The following is a 16,033-nucleotide window of genomic DNA, read 5'->3' as shown; positions in this document are numbered from 1 at the left end:
CCAACCGGGCGGCCGGCGAGTCGCTCCCGCTGCAGCCCGGGGTCCCGGTCCCGCTGCGGCCTGAGCGCCGCCTGCCGCGGCCCCCCCTCTGGCCCCGCGCAGTGGAACCGTCCGCAGACCTCACCACCCGGGCGCGCTTTGGAGCGCGTGTGGAACTACCTGGACTGCACCAAGTGCGCGAGAGCGGAGGGTGGCGGAGGCGGGGCGTCTCTAAGCCACGCCCCTCGGCGTCTGGCGGCAAAGGGTGCGCAAGGGCGAAGCACCCAGGGCCTCGCATCCTAGCGGCGCACTTAGTGCCCGCGTGACCTTGGACCAGTGACTGACTGTCTCGACCGTGAAATGGGGAGCATAATGCGACTCCGTGGCCGTTCAAAGAACCTTCGCTTCCTGTAGAATTTATCCCGCTCCCCCGGCTTCGGATTGAGGAGGGCAGGGTCGGTAATAAAGACTGCGGGCAGCAGATCTTGGTTCCCCGCTTTGGTGCCTTCTCTGAGCCTGTTTCCTCGTCTTCGAACTGGGAGTGTTGATACCTCTTTCGGAGGTTAGGAGACTCCAGTGACAACAGGACGCCTATGCCCATCGCTAGAGCCACCGTGGAGCAGAGCGGGTCGCTCCCTGCTCAGGCTGGGTATCCCCCACTCCCAGGAAGGAGCCTTGATCCTCGTCGCCCCGCGTCCGTGGGCGTTTTAGACTGGCGAGAACTACAACTCCCAGCTTGCCCCGCGCCCGCCAGGTCAAGCCTGTTGTAGTTCCTGCAGATCTCGCTTCGCAGAGGCAGCCCCACGAGGTCCCCCCGTTTCTCGACCCAGGGATGGGCTCTTCTGCCAGGTCCCTGGAGGCCGTCTTATTTCTCTGGGCTTCCATTTGTTGAGTTTTTACCACGTGCAAAGCAATATTCTGAGCGCTTCACGTGAATTAACTTGCTTATTTCTTAAAGTCTGACAACTCAGTGAGGGAAAATTATTATTATCCCTGTACTGTATATTTAAAAACTGAGGCATTAGTGAGGAGAAGAAATTTTGCTAGGAAGTGTTAGAGTCCAGAATTTCTACTCACTCCTGACACCTGGAGCCTGCTTTCTGCCTTACTCTGGTTCATCCTTCAGCAAACCTGTTTCTCCCTTCGCCTTCCCTTTATCAGAACTACATCTACATTAAGGCCTAATTTAGAGTATATTTTACATATATACAGTAAAATGCACAAATCTTATGTGTATAGCTTAGTGAATTTTCATAAATGTATACCTCCATATAACTAAAACTCCGATCAAGATTGAGAACATTTTCATCACCCCAGAAAGTTCCCTCTTACCCCCTTCAAGTCATTTCCCTCCAGACATAACTATTCATCTGGTTCCTGTCACTATAGATTAGTTACATGTGTTTAGAACTTTAGATAAATGGAATGGCTGGCTCTGTATATACTGCCTTTCAGTGGTCATCATATTTTTGAGATCCTATCTACTGTGTGTATTACTAGTCTGACTCGTCCCACCACCCCTTGCGGCTTTATTGAAATATATCTGACATATGACATTGTGTAAGTTCAAGGTGTACAATATGATGATTTGATACATGTTTATACTGCAGAATGTTACCACAATACCCTTGGTTCCTGCATCCTTCACGTCACATAATTACCATTTTGTTGTTGTTGTTACAATGAGAACATTAAAGCTCTACTCTCATAGCAGCTTTCAAAAATAAGATACAGTATTGTTAAGTGTAGTCACCATGTTGTACATTAAATCCCTGGAACTTACTCATCTCATAACTGAAAGTTTGTACCCTTTGACCAACATCACCCAATTTCCCTAATGCCCCAGCCCCTGGCACCCTCGCAACCACCATTCTACAATCTGTTTCTACATATTCAGTTGTTTTTTTTTTTTTTAAAGATTACACATATAGGGGCACCTGGGTGGCATAGTCGGTTAAGCCTCTGACTCTTGGTTTTGGCTCAGGTCATGATCTCGGGGTCCTGGGATTGAGTCCTGCACCAGGCCCTGTGCTCTGCGTGGATTCGGCTTGAGAGTCTCTCTCTCTCCCTATCCATCTGCCCCTCCTGCTCGTGCTCTCTCTCTCTCTCTCTCTAAAATAAATAAAATCTTTAGAAAAAGTAAAATTAAAAATTAAAAAAAAAAAAGATTCCACCTGTTAACGACACCATGCAGTATTTGTCTGTCTGGCTTATTTAACTTAGCATGATGCCATCCAGGCCCATCCTTGTTGTCACAAATGGCAGGATTTCTTTCTTTTTTTAATGGCTGAATACTATTCCACTGTGTATGTATCCCATATCTTCTCTATCCATTCATCTGTTGATGGACACTTAGGTTGTTTTCATGTCTCAGATACTGTGAATAATACTGCCATGAACACAGAGATGTCTCTAAATCACTGAATAGTATTCCTCTGTATAAATGTACAACTGTTTTTGAAACCCAGTCTTCTGAGCAAATGTTTGGCCTCTGCACTCCAACCTTGATCTTTCAGTTCCCCCCAAGGGTCAGGCTCTTTCTGGAATGCGATTTTGTACACCCTATTCCCTGTGCCTGGGCTTCCCTTTTTTCCTCTTGGCCTGGCCTATTCTGCTCTCATACAGATTATCCCTCTGGTCCCCTCCAACCCTGTCAGTGCCCAGCACCAAGCACAGTGTCTGGCATAAAGTGAGTATTCAATCCCTGTCTGTTGAATGAACACTGAAATGGCAAGGAGGCCCAGGAGGGCCATGGCCATGTGGCATCAAGTCACATTCCTAGAGGGCTCAGAGGCATTATGTTCCATCTTAGAACTCCACTAAGTTCAGTGAAAGGAGACAGCCACATGATTATTTTCCCTTATTTTCCTGATGGGGAAGCTAAAGCTCAGAGAGGGAGAGTGGCTTTCCTTAGGACACACATCCAGAAAAGGGACAGAGCTGGAATGTGAACCCAGGTCTGCGTGGCTGCTACGCCTACCTCTGGTGGTAGTGGGGAGGGGTTGGAGGGGCCTGAGGGAAAGCTCTGGAGGAGCTGTTTCACAGCAGAGACAGGAAGCAGGATCTGGTCCTCTCAGAAGGTGGACCCCATGGAAGTGGTCAGGGCAGCTCTCAACTCAATGAAACACGTATAGTCGGGGTCATGGAGTGGAGGCCGTGTAAGCAGGTGAACGTCTCCATACTGGAGGCATGAGAGCAGGACAGAACGGCCACTTGGGAAGGGTACTTTAGAGGAAATGTGTGCCCTGGAAAGGGGCTCAGGGCTCTGGGGTTGGGGAGGAGCTGGTTTCTTGGGTCCTAAATTCTTTCTAGGGTTGGAGGCTGTGAGTCTCTGACACCAAGGGGCTGTTCTTGGGCCGGTCCCTTTGCTGTAGAACAGAGCAAGGAAAAAATCTTGGACTCTGCAAAGCTGTGTGCAACATGGAGAGAAGACTGGGAAGTTGACGAGGGCTTGGACACATTCACAGCAAAGAGGCACTCTAAGCTCCGGCTCTCCAGCTCGACCCCTGAGGTTGTACCACGTGGCGGGGGTTGGGCAGGGGAGGTGAATGGTGTCTCCATGATGCAGATGAACAAGGGGCAGCTCAGAGAGGAGTGACTTGCCCAGTGTCAGCCAGGTAGTCAGAGGCAAGTGAGGACTTGATTTCAACTTGATCAATTCCGAGCACATAGTGGGTGCGCACAGTAGGTTGCCAGGAAAGACAGGCAATGAGAAGTTTTTCTGAACAAAATTTGTAAAAACCACACCCCTAGAACAGTGGCTAGGAAGGAGCCCTGGTGTGTATCTGAATTGCTGTACCATGTGCACATCTCTCTGTCACTTGCTCTTGTGCTGAGTGCTTCACTGTATTACCTGAGGGTTTTGTGTTTGTTTTTGTTTTTTATAGGGGATGAGTAACACAAGTGGGAAAGTTTATGAAAGCAAAAAGTACACTCCCCAGATATGAGAGTGGGTGAACTCAAGAGAGGGAACTGCACCTACCTGATTAATCTTTATAATAAACCTTTGAGTTGGGTTCTGCTGTTACACCCATTTTACAGATGAGGACATTGGGGTTAGGGAGATTGCTAAGGCCCCCAGCTGGTAAGTGAGAAGGGAGGGGTTTGGACCCAAGTCATCTGAATCCACATCCTGGCCTCTTAGCCCCACTTTCGGACTGGCAGGCTGCCTTTCCCTGAAGCTGACCCTGGGCCTGGGACTATTACTCAGACCTAGATTTTCACAGCCCAGAGCTCAATGAGCTTCTCAGGCTGCATTGTGCAGGCAGACAGGTGCCGCTTGAGATGGGCAGGGCACCATGGGGCCACACCCGGCTCATCCAGATGCTGTCCAAAGGTCTGGCAGGCTAGGACATGCCCTCTTGGGGCTAGAGCAGTGACTCAGAGCTGCTGGCCCCAGGTGTCACAGCAGGAAGGGAGACGAGGGGCTTGGGTTTGGGGTCTGCCCTACCTGGAGCTGGGCGGAGAGACCAGGCTGACTCCCTTGGTCTGGGGCAGGCCTGGAGCTGGGGGCTGCCTGCCCTTCTTCTTAGTAGTTAGGTCACTAGCAAGCCCACCACACCACAACAAAAACTAACATCCTTTGAAACTTTACCCCTTGTTGGACACCGTGCTCGGGACTTTATTTTTTAGTTTTTTAAAGATTTTATTTTATTTTATCTATCTATCTATCTATCAATCATTTATTTATTTAGAGCATGAGCGTGGGGCGGGGCAGAGGGAGAGAGAGAGAGAATCTCCAGCAGATTCTGTGCTGAGCACAGAGCCAGACACAGGGCTCGATCCTACAACTGTGCTCGGGACTTTAAATGCATGACTTCATTTCATCCTCGCCACCACCTTCGGAGATAGGTCTCATACATTATCCACGATTTACAGACAAGGGAGCTGAGGCTTATAGAGGTGATGTAACGTGCTCCATCACAGCTGAACCTGGCTATCTGGCCCCTCAGCCCAATCTCTTAACAAACATCTTGTTTTATTTTGTTTTGTTTTTTAAAATATTTTATTTATTTATTTGAGAGAGAGAGAGAGAGAGGGAGCCCGAGGGTGGGGAGGGGCAGAGGGAGAGAATCTCAAGCAGACTCTGCACTGAGCTCAGAGCCCCATGCAGGGCTCCATCTCACCATCCCAAGATCACGACCTGATCCGAAATCAAGAGTCAGACGCCCAACAGACCAAGCCATCCAGGTGCCCCCTTTATAAGATTTTATTTTTAAGTAATCTACACACCCGATGTGGGGCTTGAACTCACAACCCCAAGATTAAGAGTCACATGCTCTACCCACTGAGCCAGCTAGGTGCCCCCTTAACAACCATCTTAAAATAGTCCTATCAAGTGCCATCCACTTTCTGCAGCGTCCGCTCCTTGGACACACGAGAGGAAACACCCCTCAGTTATCAGAACTCAGATCGCCTTGGCTCCCAGGTCCTGACATTTGCACGCCCTCTCTCTCTCCCTCCACGCCATCCTCCCCACCCCCGGCGAGCACGTGTGTGTGTGTGTGTGTGTGTGTGTGTGTTTAGTGGATAGATGCCAGACTTAACGGATCAGTGGATCCTGTTTTCTCTTCCCTTTGCCTACTGAGAAGCTCAGAATGCAATTCATGACCCACCTCTGACAAGTAACCAGAACTTCAAGGCAAATACTTAAATATTTTATGGATTTTCTTCAAGCCTATATTCTCCTTGTTTTCCTCATACCTTTTCCCTTCATCTTGGTTTTCACCTTTTTAAGCTTGTTGAAGCATATATTTTCTTTCTAGTTTTTGAGTTGTGCTAAAATACACATAACATAAAATTCACTATTTTCAAGTGTATAGTTCAGAAGTATTAAGTATGTTTATAATGCTGTGCAACCATCACCACCATCCACCTCCAGAACTCATTTCATCTTGCAAAACTGCAACTCTGTCCCCATTAAATAACTTATTCCCTCCCCTCCAACCCCTAGTGACCATCATTCGATGTTCTGTTCCCATGAATCTGATTACTTTAGATACCTCATGTAAGTGCAGTCATCTAGTGTTTGTCCTGGCTTATTTCACTCAGCATCATGTTCTTAAAGTTCATCCATGTTACAGCGTGGGTGCTAATTTCCTTCCTTTTTAAGATGGAATAACACTCCATTGTGTGTATATACGGCATTTTGTCTATCCGTTCATCTGTCGATGGACACTGGGTTGTTTCCACGTTTTAGCTAATGCGAATAAGGGTGCTGTGAACATGGGTGTACACAAAGCATGTATACTTTGATAATCTATTTTAAATTTGGGGGCTGGGGAGGGTGGAGAACAAACATCCGTGTTAATGTTCCTGACACATAGTAACATCTAATCTCTAGATACTGAGTCAGGAGTGGTCCCTGCCCATAAGGAGAGGGCCACCCTGGCAGAGGCTGTGATCTTGTACCAGGGGTCCCCTTTCCCCCTTGTCAACACAGGGATGGTTGGGCCTGCATGGCTGGAAGTGATGAGCACCTGGATGGTATTTATTTTTTAATTTTTTTTAAAGATTCTATTTATTCATTTAAGAGAGAGAGACAGAGAGAGCACAAGTAGGGGAAGAGGCAGAGGGAGAAGCAGACTCCCTGCCAAGCTGGGAGCCCAATGCGGGGCTCGATCCCAGGACATGGAGATCATGACCTGAGCCAAAGGCAGATGCTTAACCATCTGAGCCACCCAGGCGCCCCCTGGATGGTATTTAAAGGCAGCCTGGGGATGGATGAGTCCCTGGGGGAAGGGAGATCTCTTCTGAGGGCCTCAGTGAAGGGGAATATTAGCAACAATAGGCAGGAGAGTGCATTATGCAAGTTCAAGGTTGCCCTCGCTCTTCTCCGAAAACCTCATTGATGCCCTCTGGAATCTCCATATTTGATTGCTTATTAGTCCCCTCTTCTGACCTAACCACTCTCTCACCTTCTCTATAGGCCCCCCATCACTGAGGCCTCTTACAGCTGGGAGGGGATAGGGGGGCCTAAGGGTCATTTTCGGACTGTCAGCTGTCCCCCTCCGCACCTCCTGCCTGCCCCAGGGCTGGGCCTGGGTCCCAGGTCCTCTGGGCTCAGGCTCTGCCAGGCCCTTTCTCCTGGGGCCTGAGCCTCCCATCCTGGGAGTACTAGGGCGGGTCACCTCAGCCCTGCCCTCCTGCTCCCACCATAGCCATGGTCAGCGCCTGTTGAGGAGTCGGTCCCATTCTTCCCATCCTGGGAGGTGCGGTCTCTGGGAGGGTTAATGATTGCTCAAGGGAGGAGGAGATGGTGCCAAAGTCTGCCGGCTGCACTGTGGCATGCCCCAGACGGTGCCCATCTGCCGCATTCACCGCCCCTTCTGGGACCTAGGTAAGGACGGCACAGCCTGGCTGCAGCAGGGGCTCGGGAGTCTTCTGGCTAGGGGTAGGGGCTGAGTGGGGTTGTAGGGACTCAGGTGAGCTCTGGGGGTCCCACCCAGCTGGGTGGGTGCACTGGTGCTGGGTTGAGCGGATCTGGAGCTGAGTCCCAGGCTGACTACAAGGCCTGTTTCCTCTCCGTGTGGGGCTGGTAGTACCTATTCCCAGATTCTGATGGCTCCCCTCCCTTCCAAGTCCTTGGGTCATTTGGACACATGGAGGTTTCTTCACAGGACAGAAAGGAGGCAGTTCCCTCAGGGAAGTGTGTTGACCTGCCTGGACCTCTTTCACAAAAAATGCAAGGGGGTGAGTTGGGGCGGGGGGTCCCCAGAGCTCAAGGAGAAAGAAGGGGGTCTGACCCCAACTGCTTGAGTTCAGATCCCAGCTCCATCCTGGCTTTGGGGGGCTCTGGAACTCTTCCGGACCTCGGTTTCCACATTTGTAGAAGCAGGATGGTCTCAGGGCTGGAAGGAAGCTGGAGAGCCGTGAGGCAGAGGCGGGCCTGTGGTCCACGATGGACTTACTGCCCCCCCTCAGCCAGTGCTAGGATGCATCTGGCTAGCACTGACTATAGGCTGGCCCTCAGCTCTGGCTCATTCCAGGCCTGGTGTGCCAGGTGGGGACTCAGCTGAGAGCCAGGGACAGGGTGGGCCTCTTCCCTGAGGCAGGGACTGCCGGGCTGGGGCACCAGATACCCAACCCGGGCTCAGGGAACAGTGGGATCTGACTGATGGAAACCAGCATGTGGACTCTGTGGTTCTTAACCTCACCCCATTTCTCAGCAGGGAAACTGAGGCCCAGAGGGAGTAAGGGCTTGCCTGGGGCAGGGGGAGGGCACAGTGAGTAAGTGAGATTCTGGAATCCAAACCAGGGCCATTTGACTCCATTATCTGTCTGCCACTAAAGCAGCCAGGGTGATGGGCACTGGAGGGGCCCCATGGCAGGGGGCCCGGTGCCCTTGGGGTCCACATCCTTGCACCAGCACTCCCTGGATGGGCTGGTATCTGCCTTGTGGGTGTAGATAGGGCCCCACAGAGTCAAATGGAGCCCAGACCAAGGCTTGCCCAGGGACTCCTGGATTTGGAGCTAGTCCGGGTCTAATGCTCTGTCCCTTGCTCTTGGCCATCCCTCTCTGAGCTTCTCTGAGCCTCACTTTTCTCACCTGGACCCTGGGACGATAATTCCTACAGCGGGGGCAGAGCTGTGAGAAGTAAACCAAGCGGAAGTGAAAGTATGTGGTGAGCTGGAGGTGGCGGTGGCCGTGGTGGCCGAGTTAGCTCTTCGGCAGCCCGTGGGGGATGAGGGCCAGCTCCCTCTCCTGTCCTCCTAGAGGCCCTGGGCACAACTGGGGTCCTCACTCCCAATCTGGGAGAAAGTCTGGGAGCCCTGGGCTCTTGGGAGCTGCGGCTGGTGCCTCCACCCACTGGAGTCAAGGAGTCCGTGCTGCCAGGCCCAGGGTGAGTGTGCCTCCTCCAGACCAGAGGGGCCTCCTGGGGGTTCAAAAGCACCCGGGTTCACCTCTGTGTCCTTTTTTGACCCTTCTCCATGCAGCCCTTTTTGAGAGTAAGGAAAGTGTGGGGGGAAGGAAGCTGGAATTTCTAGAATGTAGATAGTCCCATTTTTTAGAAGGCAAACTGAGAGGTGGAGAGGAGGAAAGAAGAGCCTCTGGGTGTGGCTGTGTGGTATTGGGGCTGGGGTGAGTCTGCCTCCTTCACGCCCAGCACCCCCCCACACACACACATAGCAGAGGCCCTGGGCAGATGGCACAGGGAAGGCCCAGGGTGGGTTGGCGCCATGGAAGCCTGGGATGGGCTGGCCAGGGCACCATCCAGGTCTCTTCCCAGCCCCAGCCCATAGGCAACTCCATTCACATCCTGTTCATTTGCAATTGCTCTGTCCCCTGCCCCTGCTGCGAGACCAGGAACTTCGGGGCCACAGGAGGGCCCACCAACGCATAACCATGGCTCCGCACATGACCTGGCCTTAGAGGATGGAGAAAATTCGCACAGATGCAGAAGGCCAGAGAAGGCGTTCTGGGCAGAGGGGACAGCATATGCAAATACCTGGAGGGAGGAAAATAGAGGATGTGGACTGGGAACAGGAGCATTCAGGAGGGGGGAGGCGAGGAGCTTGTGTGGGAAGAGAAACTCAGGACGTATGCGGACTTAGCCCCCCAGGCCGAGAGGCAGGAAGTATGTCCTGCAGCTAGCTGGAGCCATGGTAGACTTTGTGCTGTGCCCAGTGGGTGGGAAGCTCACTGGTGGGGCAGGTTTATTCTTGTTCCTTCCCCAGCTCACATAGGCCTGTACATTTTTCTCAAATGACCAAATCCAGAGGTGACACTCTGGACCAAAGAACTTTGGCCTCACTATGAGCAAATGAATGTGTGTGTAAGAAGTCTCGAACAAGGGGCCAGACTGTGGGAAACCCAGCGTGAAGAGGGTGAAGGGGGAGGAGAGGTGGGAGCACAGCAAGACAGAGCACTGGACTGGGTGGGATGGGAATCAGAGGGGTGGCATCCCAGCTTTGCCCCCAACGGGCTCAGGGCCATTGGGCAGGAGCCTTATCCTCCCTGGGCTCAGGCATAAGGGGGATTGACAGCCACCTCTCCCTTCCAGGGGGATGATCCAGACCAGATGCAGGGGAAAGACTTTGGGTCTGCCTTACTCTAATGTAGAGGGTCATCACTGTTGCTCCGAGTAAGGATCATCAGGCTTCTTGAGGCCCCGTGAGAATGGGAGGGGGAAGTCGGAAGAAGCTTCCATGAGCCATGAGTGTAGCTGGCTATAGAAAGGGGGCCTGGAGGTGGAGGCCTCAGGGACCCTGGAGGATGAAGCTGCCTCTCCCTCTACCTTGCCCTTGGGGGCTCTGAGGTGTCTGGGGGAAGTCTGGCTGATGAGGAAGTACAACCCAGAAGCTGGGAAAGAGAGAGCACAGACTTCCTGCTTTGGGTTCTGATCCCATTAGTGAGTGGATCACGTCCCTTCTGCTCCTGGGCCACGGTGTGCTGAGGACTGAATGGCTCAGGGTACAAAGTGCCAACCACAGCACCTGGCCCTTCATTGCCAGCCTCCTTCCCCTCGAGCACTGGTTCCCGAGGGCAGGAGTTTCCTGTTTTCCTGCCTGCACTTCATCATAGTGAAGAGCACACTTTGCAATCCTGCGCCTGCACACTTAATGACTAATTGTCCTATGGCTGCTGACTCACCTCGGCAGGAGAAGAAGCAGGGGAACAAAGGAGGTGAGGGGTGAGGTCCAAGATCGCACAGTGAGAGGATGTCAGGGCCGGCTGCATCCAGCCAGTGTTAAGGTGCCCGGACTTTGCTCACACGGTGGACGTCAGCAGCCTACCACCATCACCAGCGTCCAACTGCATTTGTGGGCCCACTGGGTGCCCCCTGCCACCACTGTCCCCACCCCCCCACCAGCCTCCACCAGCCCCATCTGCCTCTCCACCCTTATCATCACAAACGTTACCAGTGCCTCTGTCCCCATCACTGCCTGGTCCCACCCCACCTCCGCACCCAGCTCCAGGGCCGCCTCAGGCACTACGTTTGACCTCAGCTCCATCAAGCCGGCACCCTCCAGAGCAGGGCCACCTCCGTGTCACGGGAGGACTGGGAGTAGCAGTCACAAGGTGAGGACAAGTCCACAACAGGCAGAAGGAAGGGATTTGCATTTGCTGAGCACCTTCTGTGCACTGGGCGCTGAGTTGGCACAGTCTATTCTCATTCCCTCCCCCACCCCTTACGGCTTCTTAGAGTTGTCAGTCCCATCTTACAAATGAGGAAATGGTCGGCGCGCCTGTGGAGCTCAGTTGGTTAAGCTCAGGTCCTGATCCCTGATCCTTGCTCAGTGGGGAGTCTGCTTCTCCCTCTCCCTCTGCCCTCTACACCCCCAACTGACCCCTTCCTGCTCAATCTCTCTCTGTCTCTGAACTCAATAAATAAAATCTTCTAGGAAAAAAAAAAATGAGGAAATGGGCTCAGAGGAGGGCAGCGACTTGCCCAGAGAGCTTTTGCTGCCTCTCAGGTCTGTAAGCAATTTGCCTCTCTGACCTTTCGTTTCCCCATCTGTAAAGTGGGTGTAGTGGTGCCTATCTTAAGCGTTCTTGTGTCAAGTCGTGTCCAGCTCGGTGTCTGGCGCAGAGTAGACATCCCTTCCATGGCACCTGTTGCTGCTCCCTGTCATGATGCTTAACAGCCGCACATATTCCACTGAGGTGTCGGTGACGGCTTTGTTGACCGTTCCTTGGCGTTCCCACGCTTAGGTTACTTCCGTTTTCCGTGATTATAAATAACCACTTGTCAGGAACAATTTGCTGCTGCAAGAGTTTCTTTATTTTAGGTTAGTTGGATTACCGGGTCAGAGAGGACAAAAATTTTGAAGGTTTGGGATTCACAGCTTACCTGGGGTTTTCCCCTCCTGCTGGAGCCCTGGGAGAAGGTGAGGGCTGCACCCTTCCCTCTGAGCATGGGAGAGGCCCCCTCACTTATAGTTGTGAGCTCCTCTGAGCCCATTCCTCTCTCTGTAAAATGGGTTGCTGCGGAGATTAAATTCTGTGAATTTCAAATGTCCTGCCTCCAAATTATATCTCTATTCCTGCCTCTTCTCTCCAGCCCTGCTGCCACCATTTCAATCCACCAGCATGGAGCAGCTAGAAAGATCTTTTAGAAAAGTAAATTTGTCCCTGTCACTCCCTGCTTAAACCTTGAGATGACCCTCTGTTTTCCTTAGACTAAAGCAGACCGTCCTCATCGAGTCTTAGAGGGCCCGGCATGATCTGCCTCTGCCTGCTTCCCTATCCCGGTCTCCCTCCCTGCCCCTCTCTCCCTTTGCTCCTGCTGCAGGGCCCCTCTTTCCAATTCCTGGAACACACCTGGGTCTTAGTTGGCCAGGGGCCATCTCTCATATTGGCCAAGTTACCAGGAGGAACCTTGTAACAGTGCTTGCTTTAGCAGCATAACATGGGACTGAATTTCTTTTTAAAGATGTTATTTATTCATTTGAGACAGAAAGATACAGAAAGAGGGAGAGAGCACCAACAGGGGGAGAGGCATAGGGAGAGGGAGAAGCAGACTTCCCGCTAAGCGGGGGCTCATCCCAGGACCCAGAGATCATGATCTGAGCTGAAAGCAGAAGCTCAACCATCTGAGCCAACCAGGTGCCCTGGGACTGAATTTTTTTTTTTTTTTAGATTTAATCTTTTTTTTTTTTTTTTAAAGATTTTATTTATTTATTTGAGAGAGAGAGAATGAGAGACAGACAGCACGAGAGGGAAGAGGGCAGAGGGGGAAGCAGACCCCCTGCCGAGCAGGGAGCCCGATGCGGGACTCGATCCCGGGACTCCAGGATCATGACCTGAGCCGAAGGCAGTCGCTTAACCAACTGAGCCACCCAGGTGCCCTAAGATTTAATCTTTAAGTACTCTCTACACCCAACGTGGGTCTCAAACTCACAATCCCCATGTCAAGAGTCACATGCTCCACCGACTGGGCACTGAATTTTAAAAATTTAAATAATACTACAAGATTTATAATAACAATTCACCTCTGAGTTGCCTTTGACCATATTTTTGTTTGATTTAGTTTAGATTTTTCAGTGTCTGTCACTGGTGTTCAGGTTTCCATGATTTGTTGTGTTTGCCTATTTCCGTGGTGTAAATACTTCCACCCTGGCTCATTTCAAACCACGAACATACTGCCAACCAGCTTCTAAAATTCCCGAAGCTATGGCAATTTTCAGTAGCAGCTCCAGCATGCAATGGCACCCATCTTCCCTTCAATGTCTGATGCATCTTAATCCAGATTAAGAACAAGGCTCCAAGTCTAGTGGGGTCCCTGGGTTGTGGGGGAACTTGTCTTTTGGAGGCCACATCATAACGTGATCCAATGGAGGCCCCCACATTTCAGAATCTGTAGGGTTTTTTCTCTTGAGTGGGTCCATTCTGTTTTTTATTTCTGGTGGTTGGGGGAGGTGCCCGTTTTTGGTTTTGTTTTTTTTAAGTGTTACTTATTTGAGAGAGAGAGAGCAATGGAGATAGCGAGAGAGAGCACAAGCTGGGAGGAGAGGGAGAAGCCGAGTCCCTGCTGAGCAGGGAGCCCGATGCGGGGCTCGATCCCAGGACCCTGGGATCGTGACCTGAGCCGAAGGCAGACGCCCAACGACTGAGCCACCCAGGAGCCCCTGATTTTATTTATTTATTTATTCATTTAATTTTTTTATTCATTTAAATTCTTTGAGAGAGAGTTAGAGTGGGGGGAGGAGCAGAGGGAGAGGGAGACAAGCAGACTCCACATTGAGTGCAGAACCCAACACGGGGCTCGATCCCAGAACCCTGAGATCACGACCTTAGCCGAAAACAAAAGTCCGACGCTTAACTGACTGAGCCACCCAGGCGCTCCCCTACTCTGGTTTTAACTATCACTAGCTTGAAAAGTTGTTCATCTCTCACCAACTCTTTTGAACTTCTAAAATTTTTACCATCATTTCAGTGGGGTTTCAAGAAGGAGGAAGTGGAGATAAATGTTGAATCCTCCATGCTGAATAGGAAGCTCCCTCCTCCACTCCTCACAGGATGCCCTCTTCTTACCCTTCAGACATGTCCCTTTCTCAGAGACTCCACCCTATGTGTTCCCACTATCCACTGCCACATAACACACCACCCCAAGACTTACTGGCAAACAGCAACAGTCATTTTTTTTTAAAGATTTTATTTATTTATTTGAGAAAGAGGATGAGAGGAGAGAGAGAGCACATGAGAGGGGGGAGGGTCAGAGGGAGAAGCAGACTCCCCGCCGAGCAGGGAGCCCGATGCGGGACTCGATCCCGGGACTCCAGGATCATGACCTGAGCCGAAGGCAGTTGCTTAACCAACTGAGCCACCCAGGCGCCCAACAGTCATTTATTATGATTAGAAATCTGCCATTTGGGCAGGGCTCAGCCCAGATGGCTTGTCAGGAGGTAGAGTGTCCATTTTGGGATGGTTTATGCCCATGGCTTACTCACGTGGATGGGTGTTGACTGTTCATTGGGAGCTCAACTGGGCTGTTGGCCAGGGGTTTGGTCCTTTTTTTTTTTTAAGATTTTATTTATTTATTTGACATGGGTGGGGGAGGGTGGTAGAGAGCAAGCACGAGCAGGGGGAGTGGCAAGCAGGGGAGAAGCAGGCTCCCTGCTGAGCAAGGAGCCCAATGCAGGGCTCCATCCCAGGATCCTGGGATCACGACCCGAGCCAAAGGCAGATACTTAACTGACTGAGCCACCAGGTGTCCCAGTTTTGGATCTTCTCCACATGAGTCTCTTCAAGAGACTGCTGGGGCTTTCGAACAGCATGGCTGCTGGGTTCCAAGAGTGAGTGTTCCAAGAGACCAGAAGGGGAAATTGCCAGTATCTTGGGGCCAAGGCCTGGAAACTGGCACAGCATCTCTGGCACCATATTCTATCAGTCAGTCATGGGGCCTGCCCAGATGTCTTAATTATAAAACCAGTGGGATTTTTAATTTAAGGAGATGACTGTGTAATGACATGGAAAGGCTAAGGCCATTGAAAGAAGATTTTTATCACAATTTTCTAGAGAAGGGGGCTTGCCATGCCATGCAGGGCCACATGGGGAAGCATTCGGTTAGGAGGCAGAAGGAGAAAGGAGAAAGCATGACCCAGAGCCTTAATGCGTTTTCCATGGGAAGGAAGTTGGGAAGGAAGCAGCAGGTCAAGCAGTGGAACAAGCTTAGGATTGAATAGTTGGAATAATTTGGGCCAGCTAGAGGGGTCGTCCTTAGTTGTCCAGTGCTTGTTCCTGGGGTGACTCAGGGCAGGGACAATATTTGACTTAATGTGTGAATTAGACAAAGGAGTTGGGGTGTGGGCTCTGGATTGGTTGGCTCGTATGGGAGAGGAGTGTTTGCAGGCAAGTCATTTGCCATCTCTAGGAACTAGCTCACCTGAGAAAGGCCAGTGAGGCCCCCGAGATGTTAAAACCTCATAAACAGAGAAAATAAAAACATGATGAATGTACCAGATTTAAAGGGCGGGGGCAGACATAGTCCTCATCTCTTGCTGCAAGCAGAGTCAAAAGGTTTGCAGTCCTCTTTATCTGCCATACTGCCTAAAGTAGCACCCCTCTTCATGCTCCCACCGTAGCCTCATTCTCTTCCTTCATAGCACTGAATGCAGCAAGCAGTTAGACTTGTTTACCTGTTTAGGGTCTGTCTTATTCACTAAAGTTGTGAGCTCGGTGAAGGCAGCCCCTTGGCTCTTTTGCTCACAATTATTCCCCCAGTGCTGGGAACAAGGTCTAGCACATAGGGGACTGTGGACATCCATAAATATTTATTAAAAGAGTGAATGAATGAATCAGAGTACCCAGCACATGGTAGGTGCTCAGGAAATGTCAGCAGACATTTAAAATTACCAACCCTCCTGATTCCTCCGTGTTTTCCCCAACAGTGAGGGAAAATGGGGTGCACCTCTGGCCATGCAGGGCATGAGGGGTGAAACAGGGCATGGTTAGAAATGGTTAGAAATAATGCTGGGGAGGTAGGCGGCAGTCAGGCACAGATGGTCTGTGGAAGCCCTTCTATAGAATTTGGACTCAGGTGATGGGGAGCCATCAAAGGTCTTGGAACAGGGGAGAGAGATCATCAGAGGGGTTGAGGAAGGATTGCTT

Source organism: Neomonachus schauinslandi, chromosome 7 (assembly GCF_002201575.2).
Source record: "Neomonachus schauinslandi chromosome 7, ASM220157v2, whole genome shotgun sequence".
In the NCBI taxonomy this organism is placed as follows: Eukaryota; Metazoa; Chordata; class Mammalia; order Carnivora; family Phocidae; genus Neomonachus; species Neomonachus schauinslandi.
This window is presented reverse-complemented; position numbering follows the sequence as displayed.